Genomic DNA, 12724 nt, shown 5'->3' with positions numbered 1-12724 from the left:
GAAATGTGGCCTGCATAACAGTAAGTTTGAGCAGACTTTAACAGACATTCTGTTTCTAGCTCATTCTCTCTAGCTTCTGAGATATCTTTTGGCAAAAAACTGGACCTCTTGGTGCCTCATTTTGTCTACAGGGATAACCTGACTTGTAAAATGTTTTGATTTTGATTTGTAAATTGTAAAAATTGGGGTTTTTTTTGATTTGTAATTTTTTTTTATTTTCATAAAATCAAACAAGGTGCATACGAATTAGTTGTTAGAAACTAGCAGCTTTAAGACATTAGCTTCCCAAGTATTTTAGGCCAGTTTTAATTTAACTTCTATTTCCCCTGTTTCAAAGCAGCATCCTATATAGTCTGTATTACAGTAACATTAATGTTTAGAATTGCTCTCATATTTTCTCCAAACTTAGAAATGTACAGACAGGCACATTTCCAGCTGAATAGCAGATACAGACAGACATTTGCTGGATAGTTATTTGTACTTCTGAAATATTCCACAAACACACAGGCTGTCATTATGAAGATCTAACTTGTGCATGTCAGTAATAGCTTCATTGCAAGTCAAAAAACAGGGTTCTTTCAAATAGGTGTATTTGGGGGCTATATAAATGGTGTCTTACCTCTCCTGCAGCAAATAGGTGGTATGAAAAGCACTTGCAGAATCATTTACATGAATCCAGAAAAAGAAATGCCTTTATTCATCTCAGTTTATTAATATACTGTATTTAATAGCTCTGCTGAAGACAAGTGAAAGCTTTGCTCTATGGAAATCACTGGCAAAATTCCCACTGACTTCAGTGGGGCCAGTACTGTTAACTCTTCCCTACAAGGAAAATGCAGATTGCCTAGGAAGCTGGCCTGCCTCTGCTAAGACCTCAGTCCAGACTGCTTACAAGTTGAACTGACTTTGTAGAATTACGAAAGCTGTTATTCTTGAGAATTTGCCAAATCCTCAAGACAAAACTAGCATAATAAATTATCCCCAAACTTTTACCCTGGAGTAAAACAAAACTTCTCATTTTATAAATGAAAGCACCTATACAGACTTCCATATTCCAGTGGTTTCACTGACAGTTTTACAAAAATTTAAAAAATGTATTATTATTATTATTATTATTTCCAAAAAGAGACTCATGCTTATTAAATGAACACTGATGAAACATTCTGCCTCCAATTTTGACATCTCATTATAAATGCACTAAAATATATAAAATTTGTTGAAATATAAGTATATTGTTTTGTATCTTCTGAAACTATCAGAATTAAGGATGATTTATAGTCTGTGAGGAAAGGCTAGGTGAATAGGGATTGTTCAGCCTGCAAAAGAGAAGGCTCTCAGGTGACACAATTGCCCCTCCAGTACCTAAAGGAAGCCTAGAAGAAAGATGGAGAGAGACTATTTACAAGGGCTTGGAGTGACAGGACAAAGGGGAATGGTTTCAAACTGAAAGAGAGTAGGTTTAGACTGGATATTAGGGAGAAATTCTCTGCTGTGAGGGTGGTGAGGCCTGACACAGGGTGCCCAGAGAAGCTGTGGCTGCCCCATCACTGAAAGTGTTCAAGACCAAGTTGGACAGGGCTTGGAGCAACCTGGGATAGTGGAAGGTGTCCCTGCCTGTGGCAGGGGTGAAATGGGATGGGCTGTAATTCCCTTCCAACACAGACATTCTATTATTTAAAAATAGGTCTATTCCAGACCATTTACTACACCAAACCATTCAGTTTCCTTGTTCACATCAAAATACAAAGATGACTGTGAATAGGAAAAAACCACAAGGAACTTAATTTAATGTGGAACAGAAAATTCAGCTACATCGTGATAGTGCAACAAAACCCCTAAAAATCCAGCTGTGGAGAGTTCTCTCTATAAGTTATATGAGGATTGTCCATATTTAGAGTCCTCTGCTAAACACAGAGAAGGCAGATCCATGTTAGTGGTCACTGACTAACTCTCTGTGCTCCCTTGCAAAGTCTTTGTAGCTGCTTTTCTTTTGGACTCTATAAAGTTTCACAGTAGATGTTCAAGTGCTGTTGTTCTGATCCTAGCTAGAATTGGTCTGTTTGCTCTGAAGCAGCAAAGCTAAGAATAGCTTCAACTTTGCAAAGAACTGCCACTGAAGAAACTGGTAATATTTCTGTTGGAGTGCTACAGGACTTGTTCTCATGGGATGGTATGTAGCCTGATTTCAACACAGCCAAACACTTCATCATTATTTAACAGGCTTATTAACTTCACTGGGATTACTCACACACCTTAATTTATATGTGCCCTTAAATTCTTTATTGAACTGGGTTATATAAAGCATCCTAAAAAAAAAAGTCCACTCATGTTTTTCATTTTCCAAACAGTATGTTAAGAACTGTAGTTTTTCACTATGATTTCTGAAGCCAGCATTTGCCAGACTCCATCACGGGTCAAAAGAATCTTTTTCACACCCATGCTGTTTGTGCCTCCTTCTGTATTTTCTGACAGCTCACAGAATCTGACGTCCTTTTCACTTCACTGCCTGTCACAGGGAGCTGTTTCCTTTCTTAGTAAAGCCAGCCTTACTAGAAAGGTCTGTAAATTCTCTTCTGGTTTGCTGTTCTGTTTCTAGTAAAAAAAATTCATGCTGGAGTTTTCACTGCCAGATTTCTCTTCATTCCTCAACTGAGGAAGAGGACCCAAATAGTAATGTCAGCATTGCTTTCATATGTCAGTCATACATAGATTTTCAAAAGAAAAAAGAAAATTTCCCTCTTATATTCTGAGTTTATTTATTCTGTCAAGGAGGCAATGACTGTTCTTTTTAAAGAGCTAGCAATCTTGGCATTCATTTTTTCTTCAGAATTTACTTTCACAGAGAAGACACAAAAGAATGTGTTTGTGGCTCAGGCAAGTGTACCCCATATTCATTTTCTTCATTAGCAGAGATACAGGAGTAGAGACTTTCAGGAGATTACAGACAGACCCATTAACACATTATCTCAACCCCCTGGCTGTTCCTTTTGTTTTAGCTAAAAGTCATCTCTTCCAGGCATGGTTCTACATAGTAGAATCACTCCTTTATTTGCTTATGTAGATTTTAGCTGGCCACTCCTAGAGGATCTAGCACTGTGAAGTGACATTTGTAAAACCAGACCCCTAGATATTGCCTTCATACAAACAGCAACTAGCAGTAGTAATAATCTATGAAATATTAATAAAAGCCTAAAGAATTCATCTGTTCTCTCTTCCTACATTCCTGGGCTCCTCCTCATACAATATAATTAATATTTACCTTAGACATCAGATAAAATACTGGAGCTTTAAGCTGTCAGAGCTGCTAATACCTTCTCATCAGATTGATGGCTTTTGAGATGAAAGATTAACTAGAGATCTTTCCTGCTAGAAAGACAAGTTTATTCTTAAAAGCCCTGCCAGGACAGAAATGAGACTTAATTATGTATGGGACTCAAAAAGCCCTCACTATTTTACCAGCAGGATGGCAAGGTCAGAAAGTACTTATGAGAAAGATTTTATCACCCTTTATAATGCTTTCAGAATTATATTCTTTTTCAAGCTTATTGTGAATATTCACAGCATTTTCTAATGCCTACCTACACTGTGATGTCCCACATTGCCCTTCCATCCAGACATATGATGAGAGAGCAATGTCAAAATACCTCTTCCTAAATTTTTTTAACTGGTAAGTCCTAGAGAAAACCTCTGTCCTGTCTATGAAGAGTCATCTGTGAAGCTTCCATTTAAGACATGGCTAAAGAACAACAATTTGTACTTTTCTTCCACCTCAGGCTGATGTTTCATTATTTCATACTAGTTATTCTTTAGGGGTTTTACCCTTTCTTCCCCTTTACGCTCATTTTCATGATTGCTTTGGCTGTCATGGAATCACTGTATTCCATGGTTACTCTCTGCTTTTATGCCACACTGATTAATCAAGTCCCTTTAAGGTCCTTTGTTCTGGTTGAAGTTCTGTTTACAATCTTTGTTATTAACTGTCATGGTTTGACACTGGCCAAATGCAGGCACTCATGACAGGACTTTCCTGTCCTCCCCTGCCACAGCTGGGCAGAGGAGAGAAAAATAAATAAATAAGTAAAGGGTTCATGAGATAAGGACTGGGAGAAAAACACTCCAAGAGCACAACAGGCTCTGCTTAGAGGTACAAAGTGATTTTATTACTAACAAAATCAGAGGTGGATAATGAGAAGTAAAATAAGACCTTAAAACACCTTTTCTTCCCCCCAGCCTTTCCCTTCTTCCCACAGACAGCGCAGGGAGACAGGGTGTGGGGGTTTTGATCAGTTTGCCACCCAAGGTTTTCTTCTGCTGCTCTGGGAGAGGAGTCCTTCTCCTGTGAGACCATGAGGTCCCTTCCCACAGGAGATTGCTCTCCATGAACTTCTCCAGAGTGGTTCCACCCTCATGAGCAGCAGTCCTCCCAGACTGCTCCAATGTGAGTGGCTCCCACAGGCAGACACTCCTCTTAAAACTGCTGTGCCGTGGGTCTCTCTGCCATGGGGTGCAGTGCTCCAAGGACAGGCTGCTCCAGCCTGGAAGCAGGGCCCCCTCTCTAGCAGATCTCCCACTGGATCACAGCCTCCTCCAGGCATCACCTGCTCTGGTGTGGGCAGCTTCCCCAGGCCTGGGGGTGGATCTCTGCATCCCCTGTGGATCCCCAGGGGGCTGGGGGTGGATCTCTGCATCCCCTGTGGATCCCCGTGGGCTGTGGGTGGATCTCTACATCCCCTGTGGATCCCCATTCCCTGTGGGTGGATCTCTGCATCCCCTGTGGATCCCCAGGGAGCTGGGGGTGGATCTCTGCATCCCCTGTGGATCCCCAGGGGCTGGGGGTGGATCTCAGCATCCCCTGTGGATCCCCATGGGCTGCAGGGGCTCAGTGTTTCACTGCAGAGGAATCTTGGCTCTGGCCCCTGGGGCACCTCCTGCCCCTCCTTCTCCACTGACCTCGGTGTCTCCAGGTTGTTTCCTTCACATGTTCTCACCTCCTCCTCTTCTCAATCTGGAATTCAAACTGCCCCCCTATCTTTGTTTTGATTTTCTTCTCAAATATGTTATCACAGAGGTGTTACCATCATCTCTAATTGGCCCAGCCTTGGCCAGTGGTGTGTCCATCTTCAGAGCCATCAGGGATTGGCTCTACCAGACATGGGGGAAGCTTCCAGCAGCTTCTCACAGGAGCCACCTCTGTGCCCCCTGCCTACCAAAAACCAGGCTGTGTAAAACCAACACATAAACAGACACAGATGAGAAACATTCACATCAGACTGCAGCAATTTTAAGCTCTGTATTATGAGCACTTGAGAAGCAGAATGCACACACAATGATCCCTCTCTATCTCTATCTGTCCCACAGGACACTCTTCAAAATTTGGTTTTTCAAGATTTATTTAGAATATAAGAAAGTTCTGAGGCAGTGTGGGTTTGTTTGGCTTCAATTTTCATGTGTTTTTACCAAGTTTGGCTTTGGCATTCCTATGTGCCACCCAAGTTGTATTTTATTTGGAGGAATTTTCATGGTGCTCCTCTCTACTTCAGAGGACTCAGCAAAGAAATACATGTTTTGCACTTTGCAACGTGGAACTGGAACTGTCACTACAGCATGTATAACTCTGGTTAGATACTGAATTATCTAGGCACTGGCACTAGGCACTAGAGAACAGGATATGTGTGTTCTGGGACAAACACCACCACCTTCTCTTTTGACTCTAATGCCCATGAAAAGCACCCATAATTACTAGTGAAACACCACAAAAGAGCCAAGTTTGAGCACGTATTTCTTTCCTTTTTTGTTTACTTATGTATCTATGCATACATTGTTATGCTGGCCTGGCTCTCGCTTCAACATATGCCCAATTTCAGCAGAAAAGCTCAGGAGGTTAATGTTCAGTGTCTCCCAAAATGAAAAATTCTTGTTTAAAAGACCTTTTGTACACTTCAGGAAGTTACATGGTTTTGCCTTCTGACTCTTACATTCCAACCATAATTTCAGAGAAAGACTGAACAGATACTGAGTCTAAAAACTCATCCATGGCATGAAGAAAAACAAAAGTGATATAATAACCAAAAATGCAATGGAAGCACAAATATCTCTATGTCAAGAATCTCAATCTCATGGCTCATGCAAATCCTCATGGCTCCACTCTTTTCATCAAAATTGTGACACTTTGCAACAGAAGAGGATTGCCAACTCTTGGGAAAAATAGGAGGTGCAGTATCCTATGAATTTCTATATGTAAGGCAGGAAGTTTATTAGTGTGTCCTCAAAGATATTGTAGTTCATCTCTTTAGTAAAAAAAAAAAAAAAAAAAGGGAAGGGAAGGGAAGGGAAGGGAAGGGAAGGGAAGGGAAGGGAAGGGAAGGGAAGGGAAGGGAAGGGAAGGGAAGGGAAGGGAAGGGAAGGGAAGGGAAGGGAAGGGAAGGGAAGGGAAGGGAAGGGAAGGGAAGGGAAGGGAAGGGAAGGGAAGGGAAGGGAAGGGAAGGGAAGGGAAGGGAAGGGAAGGGAAGGGAAGGGAAGGGAAGGGAAGGGAAGGGAAGGGAAGGGAAGGGAAGGGAAGGGAAGAGAAAAAGCCTTTTAAAGTTTGAAACTTAGACTTGGAATAACACCAATCACTGTAAAGTCAGACCTTGAACACTTGATGGTATAATGCACTACACTGAGATGTAATACTTAAAAATATTGACACTGCTTGTAAAAGCATACATAGGACTTGAATTTAAAGTTGTTTCTGTTATTACATTTCCCATCTCCTTTTTTATACTTTTTTTTTTTCAGAGTAAAAACTTCTTACAGCCTCTGCTTCAAATACAAGAAAATCTGGTCCCAGATGTCACTAATTGGGAACAGGTTAGCAGAGAGATTTACACAGAGATGCCTGAAGTTACAAATCATCATGTGGGATCTGACAACAGCCTGTTTCACTGGGCTGTTTCATTTCATTGTATGTTAATAAGCTTTAACCAGTACCATGCAAAGCACAGAGGACACATTTAAGCAGGGGAATTACATCAATATAGGTCTTTCTAAAATCTCTTAGTGTTTGTAACATACCAAGTACCATGTAAAATGTCTCTCTTCTAGCCAGGGGTTCAGCATAAGCACAAACTGAAATGAGAAGTATATTAATCAGTGTCTTTTGTTTCTCAACATCTGACATTTAAAAACTAAATTTAAGGAGTTAAATGTCTTTGAGCAGATCGCTAGTTAAAGAACATTTCAAAATTAATTTTCTCTAATAAACACATATTTGGAGAGGGAAGGAAGAGTAAAGGGAAATGCAGTTACTTATGATGTAGATTTGCTTTTGCTGCTGGAATCAGCAGGAACATTGCCATTAATTTCAAGGGTAGAAAGACTGAGCTAACTACATTACAGTTGCACTAAATGAATAAACAGAAATATTTCCTGCCCACTGGATTAAAACACTGCATTAAAACACAAATACTTAATTTGAAATCTAGTCTTTAAAAAATAAAATTATCAAATTACAAATAATCTAGACAGCTCTGCACATTTACATGCAAACTTAGTCCAGAGATCACTGAAGTCAACTAACAATTCTCAACACATTTCAACTGATTGAAACTGCCAGATAGCACTCACTATTGGCCAGTTATTTAACTAAGATATTAACACCTGTGTTCCATTAGAAATGTTTACTTTGAATTTATTTATAAGGCTTTTTTCCTACTATACAATAAAACCATGCAATTGCACATACAAATTCTGGCATGCTCCCAATGACAGTATTTTGTGAGCCTTATTGTCCATTTTCCTGTGTTTCATGTTAGTCATTAGCCCTGGTGCTAATTGTGAGTAAGACAGAAAACCAGTGGGAGTTGTCTTTCATTTTCTTTTCATTGTCTCAAATGACTATATAAGAATTTGAGTCCATTGAAATATACTGCAAAATTCTCCTTACCTCATAGGAAATAGGATCCAATCCAAGTTATGTGATTTTCTGCTGTGGAGATTACTTTAGACATACTGTGCCCTTCAAATAAAATGAAAACTAGCAGGCAGTTAATATGCACACATATACTAACTAACCATATCATTATTATTTTGACATGGCATTTGTTAATGTGTAAGTTCTTTTTCCTCTTCATTTCATGGTTGTGTGAATATTAAGATCCACATTTGAATCATGCAATTGAAATACAGTGGTTTAGAAAAGAAGGGTTTTAAATTGTGAGATCCCATTTTGGCTTTCAAGATCACTTTTTGTCGCTAGATCCATAACTTGATATAATTATTCTGACAGGTGACACCAGAGACTCCCTTTCCTGTAAGAGAGGTCTTTGGCATACTCTGATGTATTGTGGGAGCCACTGATCTTTATGGAAAGAATATCCCTGTGGAAGCATCAGCTTAGGAGAAGGGGAGATGGCCCTTAAAATTAACTTTCACCAAAAAATCAAGTTTTTCACTTAACAGAAAGTAAATGTAAATTTTTCACTTTGTGCAATCACAAGCTGCATTGAATTTCATGGAGTCATCCTTGGGCTGTTTTAAAACTACTCTGTAATTTTTCTGTTCATTTAATCCCTGGTTTCTGTATTGGATTCATGTAAAGTCTCCAAACAGAAGAGCTCAGAAGGTTTGATAATGCATGTGAAATGGAGAAAAACAAACTGCCATCTTCTTGTAACAATTGCACAGAACATGCAAGTCAGGACACGAAGTTTTTACCAAGCTTTCTTAGAGGATATTTCAGGGTCTCAAAGGAAGTGCCTCAAGCACCCTCTCAAGCTTAGAATGTCTCCTCTTCAATATTTAGGGAGGAGTGCTTATGTCTGGCTTTGTGGCATCCAGAGTGCTCAAAGCATTACTAGTAATTACTATGAGTTATGAGTTCTATATTAAATTCATTATGGAAATTAATAATGAGATTACTGTAAGAATGGAAATCATCATCACATTCTTACTATTCTCCCAAACTTCCTGAAGTATAAAGCAAAGAAGAAAGAGACCAAAACATTTCAAAAGAAATGTTTTTGTTTGTACCAATTGTGTTTCCTTCTAAACAGCCAGTTTGGTTTCCCAGTGAGGAACAGGGAAAATAAATCTGTTATGCTGATCAGAAATGTAATTCTCAGGCTACATTCAGTTCATATTAAAAGATATCCACACAAGCACAGGTCTCCAGTCTCTCCTTCTGTGGGGAAAACAAGGGAATGAAATTTCTTCTCTAAACTAAAATTTTCATTGCTGCTAAACCAGCTCTTTACAGCCCCTTTAGAATCTAAATTTCAAACAGATTTGCCTAGCCCCTCTGATGTATTCAGGGCAACTTTTAAACAGTAAAAGAAAGGTAATATAGTGGAGCCTCTTTGGCAGTTTGCCTGAATCCAAACACATATCATCTGTTGGCAAGACAGAAATGGTCTGGTTATGTCAAAAGTGGCATATGTTACTTTGGGAAACAAATTTCCTCTGCAGCAGGAATTTAAACACAAGTGCAGCTCCAAAGTATCTGAACAGTGCTCTTAACTGAACAAGAAAATGTGTTTGAATGAATGAATGAATGAATGAATGAATGAATGAATGAATGAATGAATGCCCAACACACAGGAAGGGATGCAATCTGTCTGAGGATTCAACTAATATGCTAGAATACCAAAAAATATCTAAATACCATCCTGCAAAACTGTTACTACCATTGTTTATTATAGCTAAAGGATAAGAAAAAATTAAAATAACAAAATTATGATCTATGCTGCCTGTAATTCAGACCTGTGTCTTAGATGCACTGATGTTGGGAGAAAAATTCTCAGTGAATGTTCCCTCCTTCACTCCAAGCTTCAAAAATACCCTAATTCCAACTTAAAAATTTTAAGTTCCTGCACTTTATTATTTACTAGATAGACAGACCAAGAAATCAGCTGTCACATACAACGTGATATTATTTCATTACACATTAGTCTGACATGAAGAACTAAAGTGCTTTGCTAACTTTACAGAACATTATTATTATTATTAGGGGTCAGTATATACTGCAGACAACAAAGAATATGAGCAAAAGACTTAGTGTAGTAAGAAAATTCCTAATTTTGTCAGAAATGCTGTAATGTATTGCTAGATATAACATATACTTGTACATATATAAAAATACAATAATTTCATAATCAGTCAACAGAAGTCTTTAGGTGAACTCAGCATCCTAGGGTGCCAACTATAAGCCTCATTTAACTGTAAATCAAGCAGGTATGTTAATGATGGACAGCATGCTAGCACCTGGATAGACAGGGAATTTTCATGGAGTAGACAGTGAAGAGTGATTTCCCTATTTACCCCTTCATTAGTAGCTTTATGCTAATATAACAATATTATTTTCAAAATCCTAAACTTGCATACATCTTATGAAGTTGAACAAAAAAGAGGATTAATTGCTATTAAGAGAACTAAGCTGAAGTTAATAATATAAAATATACTTTTCTTAAATCCCTGGAATCCATAAAAGGAAACTGTGTTGTGGCTGTGGTGGACTGAATGTTAATCTAACACGTATGCTTTGCAAATGCCCATTCATACATAAATTCTCAGATGAAATATTTGAAAGCATTATTATAATCTTGTACTGGAATATTCTTCTAGGTCTTAAACTGGGTAATTTTAAGAAATATATGCCTTAAGGAACCACATAATTTTTTTTTTGAGTTTTAGCTGAAACAAAAAAAAAAACCCAAGCCCCAGTTGGTTCTTCAGGAATAACCCTTCTAAAGGGTTTTGCATTCTAGAGTGCTATAGCAACCTCAATGAGTGAGCAAATGAAGAAAGCATTATTCTGCTTGAATGAACATCAACTGGTTTTGAAGTCTTTTTCCTCATACCAGGCTTTTAAAACAGAAACATGAGTTTCTGCTCACACTATATTGAAAATATGTATGGCAGATAAATAACCTTAAAAAATAACAGAAGACATATATCCCTAATTTAAGTGCCAAAGTAAATGTAATTTTTACTGTAATCAATACTCTCTGTGTAGTTTCTTATGCCTCAGTTTTCAGTGACAACAAATACAATGAAATGTCTAAACCAGACTGCAGTTTGGTCAGATTTGGAAGCCATTAAGTCCATTTAAGTAATTTTGGAAGTCATTAAGTTTCTTAGTATTTTATGACAATATCAGCTCTAAATTCTTTCTTTCTTGGATAGCTAAGTAGTCTAATAGTACAGTGCACCACATGCCCCAAAAAGGTGATTTTGGTCTTAAATTGTGTGATTTCAGTCTTCATTTTGTTTTAAAACGAAACACTTTATTTGCACTTCTTAGTAACAGGAATTCAAGCCAGGGGGCCATTTGGACTGGTATATTTTTTCTAGCTGTAGCTGTAAGTGGATGCTCAGTGAAGAGCAACAGAGAAAAAACAGACTTTTCCTTCAGAAGTCCCTCAGTTTCCAGTTATATGCAGGTCACGTGATTTCCTAAGCTTACTGGATTTTTTTCTGTTTAGTCATCTTAAGTGGATTCCTCTTCAAAGTGTTTGTCCACTTCCACCTAAAGTCCACATAAAAATGAGCATCTGCAATGCTTCCTGGCGAGCAGTTCCATGGGGCTGCTACTCTTTGCATAAAGAACTGCCATACTGTGTTTGTTCTGAAATCAGCTTCATTTGATGGTACTCAGTTTTTCTATGGAAAGAGACAGCAAACAGCTGACCTGCATCAACTATCCATGTGAAAGCCAGGATCCTGTGGATTTCTTATCAGCCCTCTAAATCACCCTTTTCTGAGTTAAAAATGGCTAGCCTAATAATCCACCCCTTCTAGAGAAATTCCATACTTTTGTTACCTTTTTTGCCTTTGCTGAATATTTTCAAGTTTTAATATATTCCTTTTTGAGATCAAAAGATCAGAACTTGCACACTATGTAAAAAACCATGATTGAACTATAAAGGTACATGGTGGCATAATGGTGTTCTCTGTTTTGTTTTCAGTCCTGAAAGTGCCTAACAGTTGATTTGGTTTTATGACTGTCACTGAGCAATGAATCAATGTTTTATGAAACTAAAGATCATAACCTCGGAATCTTGCTCTTGAGTGGGAACAGCTGGTTCAGTTTTATGTGGCTCCTGAGTTGTGTCTGCCATGTGTTTGATTTCACATTTATTTACTCTGAATTTCAACTGCCATTTTGTTGCCTGGTCATTTAGTCCTATAAGCTCTTCTTTACCATCTTCTCTTTTTCCCTCTATCCTGAATTATACTTAGTATCTTCCAAACTTTTAATTGAATCTTCACATCTGCTTCAAGGTTATTTATGAGTACATTGAAGAGCAAAGATCTTAGCACAGAAAACTCCTGAAATTTGCAAGTGACTGTTCCTTGTAAAAACTACATTTTAGACTTACCCTCCTTAGCCAATATTTTAGGTGACTTTTTAGCTAAGCAAGGACCTTCCTTTTTGGTCTGTGCTGATTAATTTTCTTAAAAGCTCTCAGTTACACACCTCTTTAAATACACTGCATATCTACATGAACTATGGCCTGAAATAACAACATGGTCCACAACTGCACTGATCCTCTGAAAGATCACCCAGAGGTCCATAAGGCAAAAGTCTCTTGAGTCTCTTACATAGATCACACTGAGTTAGGTTCCCCCATTTTAATTTTTATTACGAATTTATAACTGAATTCTGCATGGAATAGATCACTGCACAATATAAACTGGAACAAATTACTATTTCCAAACCCCAAAAGGTACTGTTTTACAAATGTGG

The sequence above is a fragment of the Haemorhous mexicanus genome, chromosome 5, assembly GCF_027477595.1.
Source record: "Haemorhous mexicanus isolate bHaeMex1 chromosome 5, bHaeMex1.pri, whole genome shotgun sequence".
In the NCBI taxonomy this organism is placed as follows: domain Eukaryota; kingdom Metazoa; phylum Chordata; class Aves; order Passeriformes; family Fringillidae; genus Haemorhous; species Haemorhous mexicanus.
This window is presented reverse-complemented; position numbering follows the sequence as displayed.